Source organism: Cydia splendana, unplaced genomic scaffold (genome assembly GCF_910591565.1).
Source record: "Cydia splendana unplaced genomic scaffold, ilCydSple1.2 scaffold_48_ctg1, whole genome shotgun sequence".
NCBI classification, from domain to species: domain Eukaryota; kingdom Metazoa; phylum Arthropoda; class Insecta; order Lepidoptera; family Tortricidae; genus Cydia; species Cydia splendana.
This window is the reverse complement of record NW_026946891.1, coordinates 1505457-1518801: the sequence shown is the minus strand read 5'-3', so window position 1 is coordinate 1518801 and position 13345 is coordinate 1505457. Positions and strand designations below refer to the sequence as shown.

General features: G+C 35.3%; 1 long non-coding RNA gene across 1 annotated transcript in view; it reads right to left on the bottom strand.

The window, feature by feature from the left end:
• Positions 1-2211: 2211 nt before the first annotated feature.
• The window catches only part of LOC134805683 (uncharacterized), a 515707-nt gene continuing 504573 nt past the window's right edge, over positions 2212-13345 (bottom strand). Inside the window, exon 3 of the long non-coding RNA XR_010146361.1 lies at positions 2212-2247. This is a non-coding gene — a long non-coding RNA (uncharacterized LOC134805683). The remainder of the gene's footprint in view (positions 2248-13345) is intronic.

Sequence of the window (13345 nt, the reverse complement as noted above, 5' to 3'; positions counted from 1 at the left end):
TGGGTTGAGAATTGTGACCTGTAGAGGAGAACATCCGGACATACAAAAGCAAAATGCCCGAGTCAAAACGTAGACCTTCGGTTAATAGAGTCAGACCAAGTAAAGTCTGCAGTGGATTTGATAGCCCACTCAGTGCAAGGGTGGATTTCATCACCAAAAATTTCACCATACAAAAAAATTTTTTTTTTTAATGTTTAATTTAACACGATTCTAGCTGGGTAAAGTAATAGGGGGCTGTATATTGAGGATATTTATGGTATTTATACAATCATTTGTGGCTTATATTTGAAGTTATCGCTTTCGGAAAATAAAAACGCAAGATGGTGATGACAATCATGGTATGGTAATGACTCTTTTATAGACGGTAATGACACTGCATGTACGGTAATGACGATTTGGGAACTAATTTATATATGTATTAAAAGCGTATTAAAAAAACAAAAACTTTTTTTAATTGTAAGGCTTTAGAACTTAAATAAACATTACAAATAACATGTTTTTGAACATAAGACTAGCTACATAAATTATTTTTAGAAAATTATAAAAAATACTTTTTATTCATATAAATAAATATATAACAAGTATTTTTACTGTATAATTTTAAATAATTTATATTCCGAAATAGGCAATTTATGTATTCATTTATTTTTTTGGGTTTTTTCAATGTTAAATCATATTAACAATATTGTACTCTTATTATCAGTTTAAACCAGGGACCGGAACCGGTTACCTTAACCGGGGTTTTTCATAGGGTTATTTTAGAAGTGGTTATAAATACCCCTACCATAACGGTAACCGTCTGATAAGGTAACACTTTGATTCGGTAACCGTATCAGATCGAGTTAACCTCGGTTACCGGTAACCGAAATAAAAACCCAGTCGATTCAGTTACCTCATAATACGGTTTTGAACCAGTTCAAACGATTGTAATCTTTACGCACACTTAAATTGAACTTATTATTGAATAACCGTGGTTGGCATGGGCGGTCTATTAAGTCTCCAGCGCAAACATGTTTTTTTGTCGGTAACTTCGCTTATTATCTATTCAAACAATATTGTACTTTGAGTCCTTAAGCTAAAACTGAAAACATTATTGAGCGATTACAGTATTATTTTGGAGCGACAGCCGCATCGCGGCCATTCCTTTGTTTATCTTTATACCTGTGTGTTCTTATTGTTTTTGTTCATTTCGGAGCAATTCTAGTTTGGAATTTTTAGAAAAGGGCTTGCTGCAAGTAAACACCATCCTATCCTAGCAATATCTGCTATTATTTTTAGTTATATATTTTTTTAATGCTACTTAGATATTATTTTTCTATTTTCGGGTTCAAACTTGGTATGTACCTACAGATTAAAGACTGATTTAAGGAAAATTTTTAACCTAACTAGTAATTTTACTGGTAGGTATAGTTTATCTTTAGATAGAGCGATTAAAAAAACCACTTTGTGATAAAGATACATGCGTTAGCGGATTGTGGTAGTGTGGTAGATATTTAACCATTGTTGACAAATGACATAATAGTTATTATGAGCTTATTTTATAATAAGCAATTACTTTTAAACGTTTTCAGATGCGGTGAGTTGTGTCAGCTAAAAGTCGTAACTTACCTTGTTTTGCTTAATGCAGCGAGCAGAAAATATATATATATTATCTATAGCAGTGATAACCTTATTTTAATACTTCAAATCTTTCATTAATACCAGAATTCATTATATTTATTGAATATCTGTAACATTGGTAGGTGAAATAATTTTGATTAAATTAAATAGATACATACTTACTAAGCAGTGTTGGGCATTCAAGAATAAAATCAATTTGATTTTATTCCCGTCAAAATTATTCAAATAATTTTGATCGGAAATAATAAACGTATGTGAAAAAAATTAATAAGAATAATCTCAATCTTAATCAAGTAAATGTAATAATGATTTTATATTGTTAATAATATTCCTAGATTAAAATGTAGTCTGGGTGCCATATAGATAAAGTAAATAATAATAGTTGCTTGTCTAATTTATACCTAATTTTATTCAATAAAATCTTAAGAATTTAATATACTGCCGCATAGTCTTTGTATTGGTCGATACCCGTATTGCTTTGAATGTGATAACTAAATCATCAGGTACAATTCAGCTGATCTGATCGGATGGTGGATAGCGAAACACTTCAATGGCTCACTGTGCCTAATTTAATGTAAAAAAATAAAATACCGGCCAAGTGCGAGTCGGACTCGCGCAGGAAGGGTTCTGTACCATTACGCAAAAAACAGCAAAGAAATCACGTTTGTTGTATGGGAGCCCAAGTTATATACATATTTATAATATTCTGTTTTTAGTATTTGTTCTAAAAGCGGCAACAGCAATACATAATCTGTGAAAATGTCAACTGCCTAGCTATCACGGTTCATGAGATGCAGCCTAGTGACATACAGACGGACAGCCGAGTCTTAGTAATAGGATCCCGTTTTTACCCTTTGGGTACGGAACCCAAAAAATATGTTTTTAAAGGTATGATAAGGAATAGCTCGATATGATGTATTCCTATTTCTCTCCGCCGGGCACAGATGGGAATAAGCATTTCATTTAAATCATTCCCATATGTCCCCACCTCATGTATCGCGGCGGTCACGTTGGGCAGGAACAAATGGGGAAAGTATTCATGATTTTTTCTGTTTTCGAATTATGTTTAGTATGTAGTTTCAGTGTCCGAGTTACTACCGAGACTCATTGTGTTTTTAAAAGTTCAGCTGATATTTAAAATTTGCATTCATTATTAGACGGAAATGAATAGGTATTAATATCGTTTGACACACCGCCTACCGCACGTGTTTAGCAAATGCTGACAAAAAATTCACCACGCCACGACTTAATTTTACTGTTATTGCCAATGAGTAATAAATGACGGTGGAAACACGCCAAATAATACAATACAATTCATGCTGCGATCTGCGACTTTCTGCAAATCTAGTGATAAGCGTAGGACTCTTTTCTTACCTGCTGTAATTTGCTATCTCATTCACTTTCCGTAGGTGTGAAAGAGATAGCATACGTAAGACCTCAAGGCTGATAAGAATAATAAACAAAATACATACTTAATTGGCAAAGGAATATACATTGAACCATCATAATTATAATTTCGCAGTTTACTTTCTATGTAGTTTCATTTTCAAATTATGTATGTATTGATAGATATGTAATATACATATCTATCAATATAATCTTTTACGCTAAAAAAAAATCAAATCAATCCGACCGTTGAAAAGAGGGGTGAAATTCATTTTACTAACTTTATACATTGTACTACAAAAGTTAACTTAATTCAGTATAACATTCTATTTTAATAAGACGTTATTTAGAATAATCCTACATTAGGAATAAATATTCCGTTTTTTATTTTTCATTTAAAATAAAAGTGACATGATTTATTCACTTTCATTTTATTCTAAAATACCGAGTCCAAGAATTATTCTTATTCGAATCTATTGGATTAAGAATAAAATTTCTGTGTTTATTCTTCTTCGTATTCAAGTAAATTTTAGCCCAACTTAGTATGCTTTCTACATTCCAACAAAACTTTCTTCTACAATTCACGGGATTTTTTTTAAACCCTAAAGAGTAAAAGGAAATAGGTAGTAATGTATGTAGTATAAAAGTGCAAGCCATATAAATATAAGCCAGAAACCCAGAACGTCTAAATTAAGACTTGGGAACATTTAACTATATAAAGGAAAATACGTCAGGTCTTCTAAATGTTTAATAGAGTTAATAAATGTTTAACAATAAAATTGAATAAATAAATGCTATGACAAAAATTAATGAACACTGGTTAGGTTATGATTACTATCATTTACAAACATTTTGCATGTGTACCTACGTACTTAATCATTCTTTTATACTAGGGTAAATATTTGGTGTTATTAATGTAATATAGTTCTAAATTTAATAATCTGTACACTAAATAGGCAAACATTATGTTACAATGAAATACAAATACTCGTAAAAGGTTTTATACATACATAATCAGTATACTTGTTTTAAAACAGCTATTAATTACAAATTGTTGGAGTTTACTTTTAGTTTTAATTTTAATGTTAATTTACTTATTTTGTCAATACTTTTTGAGATAACTATTAATAAAATTACAAATAACAATTTAAATCGTAGTGTTTTTTCTAATACAAATCAACCATGACAGTACCAAGTAATGCTACAATAATCACAATCAGCTTTTTAATAATTTCTTATACCTATGTACTTAACCATAAGTTAAAACTATAAATATTTATAGGATTAACAAGTGTATAATAATCTAGGTAAGAATAGTATTATAATTGGAAAACAAATCAACATAAGAAATAATCAGTCTTTTAAATTAAGAATTAAACAATATAATCAACAATAGCACTAAATAACTTAATCTTTGCGTAGTCTAAGAGTCACTGGTTGGTAAAGTTCAGTAACAAACTTTACCCTTGCCCACATTTCATTTAACTTTTCATCAGGGACGTCTTTAATTAAAGTTTTAAAATCATGTGCAATTTGGTCCCGATGTGTATCCTTTTTCTGATCGACCTCTGATTCTGAAACAAATTAATTTAATTATTACATTAGTTTTGCAATATAAATTAGATTTTACAGCTACTTTAAAACCAAAATTACAATATAAGTATAAAATACACTTGAGAGAGGTATATAGGATTTTAATTTTCCTTATGTGTGTATATAATTACATTACTTCCCCGTTTGATTTCTCTTCTGCTTTTTAATATTATTAACAAAATCTTTGTACTCCTCTGGGAAATTTGATGGCAACGGCAATAATCTTTTACTATTATTCTTATCCATTTTTAAAGGATTACTATTACTTCAAATGGCGTTATCGGAGTTGATTATGTAGCGACTGTTTCGACGATAATGTAATACTGTCACAGAAATCTTATTGTTAAATACAGTAAAATGGTACTCTTACCCTTTCTTTTGTGTGGTCATAAAATAGCACGCGTGTAACGTGGTAAAAAAGGCCGAACCGGATGAAGCGCGCACGGTGTATAATAATATATAATATAAAATATAATGCTTAAATTTGCTTATCGCGGTTTGTCCCTTAAGACGAAACAGGAGCTGAGTTTTAAATATTTTAGGTAAATATACCCGTCTCGCTAACGGAAGCGGCACCTTAAAGTAGTGCAATAAGGACAAGGCGAAAAATCCTGCGTAAAAATCTCAAAAATCGAGGTTTCGTACTCCTCTGTTTCCTCCTCCAAAACTTAACCAATCATAACCAAATTTGGAAATCTAAATGATTATGAAATGATCTGTGTCGGACCGTTTTGCTTTTTTGGCTAATTGATATCAGTTTTGAATGCCACGCCTCTCATTGCGGCATAGTCAATTAGGCCATTTTGGCCATTTTTGAAGGACTCTAGCGCCTTAAAAAAAATCAAAAAAGCAAAACGGTCCGACACAGATATTGACAATATTAATCTGTGTTGAAAAAATCATTGCTCTAGCTTCAAAAACCACGGAGGAAAACGAGGAGTACGTTTGTATGGAGAAATGACCACTCCCGTTGGCTCTTAATTTATGGCCAATTGTTTGTTGTAGAAAACTCTCAGTCTCGGGCCGATAAGATTGACATTGGATTGTTCGATATTGTGTCCATAATACCATTATAGACGCACGGACTATGGTATTTATCATTGTATTCACCAAAATGCGACGAAGCAATGATATTAAAAATAAATTCCTTACACATTATAGTTTAGTTTTGCCAACTTGTCAATTGTTTTAGTCACCTTTCAACTACTTAATTTAAATAGTGACGAGAGTATAAAATATAAATAATATATAAGATATTTAAATAGCATAACAAGGAATAAATTATCATTAAATAATTAATGATAAAGGAATAAAAATAAACTCTTAGTTATTAAAATAATACAATAACTACAAGTATTAAGCACACGTGGTATGTAAAATAAATTTAATTTCGCAAAACTTATCGTTCCTTTATTTTTCTTTTTAAATAATTTAATACTTTCTTTTTTAAACTGTGTAAGTTATTATGATTCATATTAATGCTAATTAAAAAAAGAATTATAATGATTTAGATAGATATTCGAGAAGGAAATATTGTTATTAATGAATAACTTCGGATATTATTGAACATTTCCGACATTAAAAATTTGTGATTTTATTTGAAATTTTAGTATAATCAATTGAAAGTTTTGTAGACTAAACTAAGATAAACAGTGCATATAAGATAAATAGCGCAGCGCACTAGCGTAGATTCGGCTACCTTCGAGGGACCCGAACGTTACCGAAGCTATACGAGCTCGCTTCCGTGGCTCCACACACTAAGCCGAATAGGATATAGCTGCATGCAGGTATTTACATAAAGATAAGTGCATTCTCGTTAACACCTGGGTTTAGTGAGGACGTGTGACTTGCAGTTAATTTTGTTATTTTTATTGTTATTGTTTTTGTATGGGATTTACTTGACGACTTTGGCTACGATCTATGGACACTGATCAGTGCAATTTTAATTGGATTGTGGCATTTTTTATTGGTTCTCAAGCGTATGCTGGCAAGGCAAGGTAAGTGTGTTACTTAAGTATTTACGTGAAATTAAAACAATGTTTAAAATGAGGAGTGTCTATTCAAAATGGCTATTTCCACTATAAACTTTTTTTGTAAAATCGAGAAAAACATTAATTGACAGTGAGAATATTCTTTTTAACACTTCAGAAATACATAAACTCTTCACCTAGAAATTAAACTAAAATACTAAAAATAATGTAACGGTGGTGTTTAAGTTGTTTGTTGTTTAAGTATGATAAAATTATTATACCAGAAGTAGCATGTAATCAAAATTCGGCAGCTGTGTATTTTGTTATGATATATGTATATGGTTAAAATACATTCAATAATTAAATAAACATATTTGCAAATTCTTAAACAGATTGTATAATACAGAAGAGCTAATCAAAGTGCATAAATAATATCGGCCAAGTAATACTGTGTGTATAAGGAAGAAATAAGGCCTTTTGATCCGAACTTTGATATTTGAACCGTTTTTTAGAACTTTAATCTGAAATAAATTGCGTAATCTTCTGTTTTAAGCAGAACTGCATTAATAGTTAAAAAATAAATAAAAATATAAAGAAGCCCTTTTGAAAAAACACTCCTCAAGTAATAATTGAATTACTAACACAGCTACAAAATTATACATACATATATAGTATTAAATTTACTGTGATTTTAAAAACAATTACTCGTCATTTGCAGAAACTCTTAATTGGATGGTAGTTGCAACACTATGAAGCCTGCGTGACCCCCTCACGTCTCATATATAGAGTATTGTAATACATACTTACAAATGGCACCGACAATAAGAAATGCTGTCCATCGGTACTTCACATATGATGAGCGTTCCGGCATCAATACTTGCCAGTTGTGTAACAATAAATTAAAGGTAAACTACGCGGGTGCTTTATTTTACTACTTCACTCGTTCGTACTAAAGCTTAAAAAAAATATGTATTTAATTTGTTTATCGTATGTATGTTTATGTATTTAATTTGTTAATAGTTATCGATTTATACATATAAATATTCAATCATCAATAACTTAGGGCTTTCTTCATAATTGTTTTATCTTATCCTGTACGTCTACCATCAGTTTTGACATTGACATATACTCTCACGTTTACGTAATTTACTTTCTATGCATCTCGCTCGTACTCGCATATTAGTGCAAGCGAGATGTACAGAAAGTAAATTACGTAGACGTGAGCGTTATGTCAATGTAAAAACTGGTGGTAGACGTACTGACACTGAATTTTGTTTCTCTATTTATAGGGCAAGCATGCAACCAACTTGAAAAACCACATAGCAGCCAAACATTCTGGGGAATATCAAGTTCTTGCAACGCTAAGCGAAGAAGCGTCTCATAGCAGCAAAACCAATGAGACCGCTATGATGGGTAAAATGGAAAAGCTCATAAAGAATTGTGTTCGGCTGGTCACTGTGCACGGTAGACCTATTGCAATGATGGAGGACGAAGCATTCCAAGATATAATTAATATTGCCGCTAGTGGCGGTGATGGTTGCAAGCACACAAATGTCAAAGCCATTAAGACAAGGATTACCCAGGAAGCTGATGCAATCAGAAATAAAATAAGCAACGATGTCAAACACCAAATGATAAATATAAAGTTGGATGCCGCCACGTGCTTGGAACGCAAATTTGTCGGCGTTAACATACAATATATTAAAGAGTCCAAAATTGTAGTCCGTAATTTGGCAGTTCTAGAAGTGAATAGCCCCCAAACGGCACCTTTTCTTAAATCTGTTTTAGAGGACATATTAACAGAGTTTAAGATAACAACAGATCAGATATATTCTATCTGTACCGACAACGGAACTAATATGAAAAAAATGGTTAAACTTATGGGCGGTGTTTATGATTCGGAAATCGAAACCAGGCAAAGAGCATGCACAGAAACTGGCGAAATGAACGGTGCCTATACAAATGAAGAAGACGACGACGCTAGTGACGACGAATCCACCGATAACGCAAATAATATGGAGATTGGCGACTTCGAAGAGTTTTTCAGCGCCATGGAACTAGACATTGGTACATTTTTGTACACTGACGGCATATTCAAGATACGAGGTATGTTATGCGCTGCCCACACTTTGCAGCTAGCTGTCAAAGATGCGTTAAAGGACGACAGCGGCGCGCGAGAAATTATTGACGTGGCAAAAGATATTGTTAATATCCTACGCAAACCAAATAATATTAACCGAATAAGACAAGAAAATAGAAAGAAACCTATTAAAGACTGCGTGACCAGATGGACAGCAACCTACAATATGCTTGTACGGTTGCAAGAACTGCAAGATTTCTGCAACACAGTGCCTGAAGTCAAGGCTCCAGAAGCCTTCTGGAGTGACTTAGCAACGGTCATATCCTGCCTCCGACCATTGTCTGAAGCCACAGTCACGTTACAAAGGGAACAATTAACAATCGGAGATTTCTTCATAACGTGGCTGGATTGCAAAAATAAAGTGGGAGCGATTCCCTATAGTTTTGCAACATCACTTAACACGGCGATGGAAAAACGTCAGATAAAACTGTTGCAAAACGATGTAGTACTAGAGGCCTTATATTTAGATGGTCGCCTGAATATTGTGTTGTCCGCAGAAGAGTGCCAGAAAGCTCGAGCACTTCTGAGCGATGTTTACAAAAACGTTGAAAAAATAAGGGAGCAAGAGGCTGAAGAAATAGAACTAGTATCCCTTATTAACGACGTCCCTCAAGCCAGCACAAGCCGCGACCTGTCAGCTGTTGAGCAAATGTTATCGAACACAGAGAGAGTTCGCGGGAACACAAGAAAGAAAAGATCATTTGACCTCTGCTTGTTCGAAATAATCACAGCACCTCGCTTGGATTTATCGCAAAACATAATACAACACTGGACGAATAAAGCTGTAGGGTCTTCAGAAATCGCCGAAGTAGCAAAAATAGTGATGGCAGCGCCAGCTACCCAGGTCTCTGTTGAAAGGTTATTTTCATCGCTGAAATTTATTCTACATCCGCTTCGGAGCAACATGAGTCCCACTCTTTTAAAAAATTTAATGATAGTTAGAGCAAATAAAGATTTATATTGAATTCTTAATTATATCTAGGTGGTGATGAGAAGAATAACTATACCTCCCTAAATTTATCCTAATATTAATGTTGATTATATATTTTAAGCATCTATTTAAGGTTATAAGCATGTTATGTTTATTATTTTTAGTTTTAGGATAAAAGAAGAAACTGATTTTTATTAGTAACCCATATTATTATTATTATTATTATTATTTTTTTTTTTTCTTATATAATATCTGCAATCAGTCGCAAGACTATAATCAGATTGGATCAGGGAAATATGTATGACGTTTCCAGAATGATAGGGCCATTGCCCTACCCTCCATTAAATATCCAGCACATCAGCTCTTTTAAGTCGCCTGACATAGTCTGGTTTAAGTAATGGGATGGTCAGTGGATTTGGATGCATGATCAGGCGATCCTTGTAGATATCATTATAGCGTTTTGCCTCTTCAAGGACAGTCGGCATTTCTAGGTATTCGTGGATTTCACTGTTACGAGTGAACCAAGGCGCAGCACACAAAACCCTTAAAATATTATTTTGGGCTCTTTGAAGGCAGAGGATGTTTGATTTGCTAGCAGAAGACCATATCTGGATCCCATATGTCCAGATTGGTTTGATGATTGAGCAATATACTCTTAATGTGTTGCTCAGAGATAGTGCGGATTGTCTACCAAGGAGCCATAGTAGGTTTCTGAATCTGTTGTTTACTTCTCCTCGTTTGTGTTTTATATGTTCCTTCCAGGTCATCCTTCGATCCAAGTAAAACCCAAGGTATTTGACGCAGGATGGTTGCGGCAATTCAGAATCTCCTAGTTTGACTGGCGGGCAAGTTTCATGCCTTAGTGTAAAAGTCATGTGATGCGATTTAGGAGCACTAGCCCTGATACGCCATTTATTTAACCATTCGTAGGTTTTGTCAAGCTGCGCTTGCAGAATTCTACTTGCTACATTAGGATCGTTGTGGCACGCGAGAAATGCAGCATCATCAGCAAAGGTGGCCACATGAATGTTGTTAGACTGGGGTAAGTCACAAGTAAATATATTATATAGTATCGGGCCAAGAACGGATCCTTGAGGTACTCCTGCACGGCAGAAATGTAGAGAAGATCTAGCTTCACCTTGTTTCACCTGGAACATCCTTTCATGGAGATACGATGCCATTATTGGATAAAAACTGTGTGGTAATAGTTTCTTGATTTTATAAAGGAGTCCTTTGTGCCAGACCCGGTCAAAAGCCTGTTGTACATCGAGAAATGCTGCCGAACAGTATTCCTTGCGTTCAAAACATTGTCGTATTGAATAGTATACTCGGTGAACTTGTTCAACAGTTGAGTGCTGCTTGCGGAATCCAAATTGGTGGTTAGGTATGGTCTGTTGTTCGTCTAGGTGATATTTTAAACGGGTTAAAATGATCCTCTCCCAGAGCTTTGATAGGACCGGAGTCAAGCTTATGGGGCGATAGGACGACGCTTCGGTGGCCGGTTTACCAAACTTGTGTATCATAACAATTTGGGATACCTTCCATAGAGCAGGAAAGTGGCAAACTCTAAATGTGGCATTGATGAGGATTGCGAGAAATACAATACATTTCCTGGGCAGCTCTTTAAGTATTTTAGGGGTTACTAAATCGAAGCCTGGAGCTTTTTTAGGATCCATAGTCGCAATTTCTTTCGATAATTCCCCAGGAGATGTTGGTCGCAGGGGTAGGCATAACTGCAGGTCTTGATTGATTATCAGGTCTATTTCAGCGTCTTCTGGAGTGGTTGCATCATTGGGTTTAAAGACTTCAGCTAGGTGGTTGCCAAATAGTTCAGCTTTTTCTGAGTCGGTTCGTGCCCAGGTGTTGGCAGTCCTGAGAGGCGGAATACATTGTTGAGGTTGCTGCAGGTCTCGTGTTGCTTTCCAGAGGGAGTGTTCACCGCAAGCTGAAGGCGACATATTTTCCAATCGTCGTTTGATAGTTTCATTGGTACAGTCAGAGAGTAGTTCTTTAAGTTCCTTGATCGCTCGGTTAAGACGGGTCTTGTCCTCCTTGAGGCGCGAGGTTTGCCAGACTCGGCGAAGTCGACGTTTTTCTCGTAATTTCTCACGAATATGAATCGGAATTGAAACATGGCTAGTTGGTTTTGTCAGCTCAGGAGTACTGCGCCACGCAGCCACTTGAATTAGGTTTGTAATGTATAGGCATGCCTTTTCCACGTCTTCGTGATCTTTAAGGCGAATTTTTAAATTAATATTGTTGTTGAGATATTCTCGGAAGTAGTTCCAGTCAGTTTTGCGATTGTAGAGACATTCATGATTGCCAGCGTGGGATAAAATCGTCGCGCTTAGCGTAAGGATTACTGGAGTATGGTCTGATGAGCCATCGAGACTGGACGTAATTTGAACATACTGCTGGCATATGTTCTTCGTTATGAAGAAGTCCAGCAGGTCCGGAGTTTTTCGGCTGTCTGAAGGCCAGTACGTAGGTTTTCCAGAGGATAGTGGTACAAGATGATTCATGTCGACACTCTTTTTTAGTTCGCGCCCTCTTGTGACAGTCAGTCTGGAACCCCAAAAGGTGTGCTTTGCATTCCAGTCGCCTCCGGCAACGAAACGGTTACCCAAGGTTTTGAAAAAGTCCGTGAACATAGGCTCTTTTATGGAGTGACGAGGCGGGCAATAAATTGCTGAGATATTCAGGGGTCCAGATCGATCTTCTATCCGTATAGTAGTAGCTTGCAAGTGGTCGCTTACGTAGGAGTCCAGAAGGCAGTGTTTGATGCAGTTTCTTATTACGATAGCGCAGCCAGCATGAGCCCCACCGTCTGGATGCGGCGTCGAGTATACGCAACAGTTAGATATACATATCCGACTTCTAGAGGTTGTGTGAGCTTCTGATATTAGGCAGACGTCCACTTGATTCAATTTTAAAAATAGTTCAAGTTCTTGAATGTTCGGCGCTAGACCGTTGATGTTCCATGCAGCAATGCGCAAGGAGGTCATTTTGCTAATTTCGTGACGAGTGTTGTTAAAAGGCCCACTAGGGACCCTATTTGTTGAATTAGTAAGTCCATCTTTTCAGATTGTTTCATTAGGAGATTTTCAAGTCCAGTATTAATTTGTTGATTGGCTAGGGTGCTCTGAATATTAGGCATTCCGGTACTTATTTTTGTATATGTCCTTTGATCGCTGATCTCGTCGGTGCTGTGTTCGCCAGAGACGGACTGAGAAGAGGCATGTTGGTAAACTGGTGCAGTTGGAATAACAATTGGATGGGAGGGTACAGCGTTTCTATTGGCAGTATATTTGTTTCTACGAGCAGCAATTTGTTTATAGATTTCACAACCCTTATAGTTGCCTGGATGGTCGCAGGAGCATAAGGCGCATTTGGCAGGTGTTTTTCTGTCTTTTTTGCACTCGGATGATTTGTGGCCTTCTGCGCATTTCACGCACCGGTATGGTCTCATACAATTGTTTTTAGTATGCCCATATTGTTGACATCTGTGGCATTGCACTATTGTGTTGGATTTTCGTGCCTCCTCAATTTTTATACGTTGATGATATATGTAGTTAATGTTTTTAAGTTCTTTGTTAAGATCGCTAGGTACGACGTTTACGAAGAAGGTTGTGGTAGGTGTTTTTTCCGGGCCACGGTAACAATTTATTATCTCGCCGCTGACTTTATTGCCAGTGTTTTCTACTG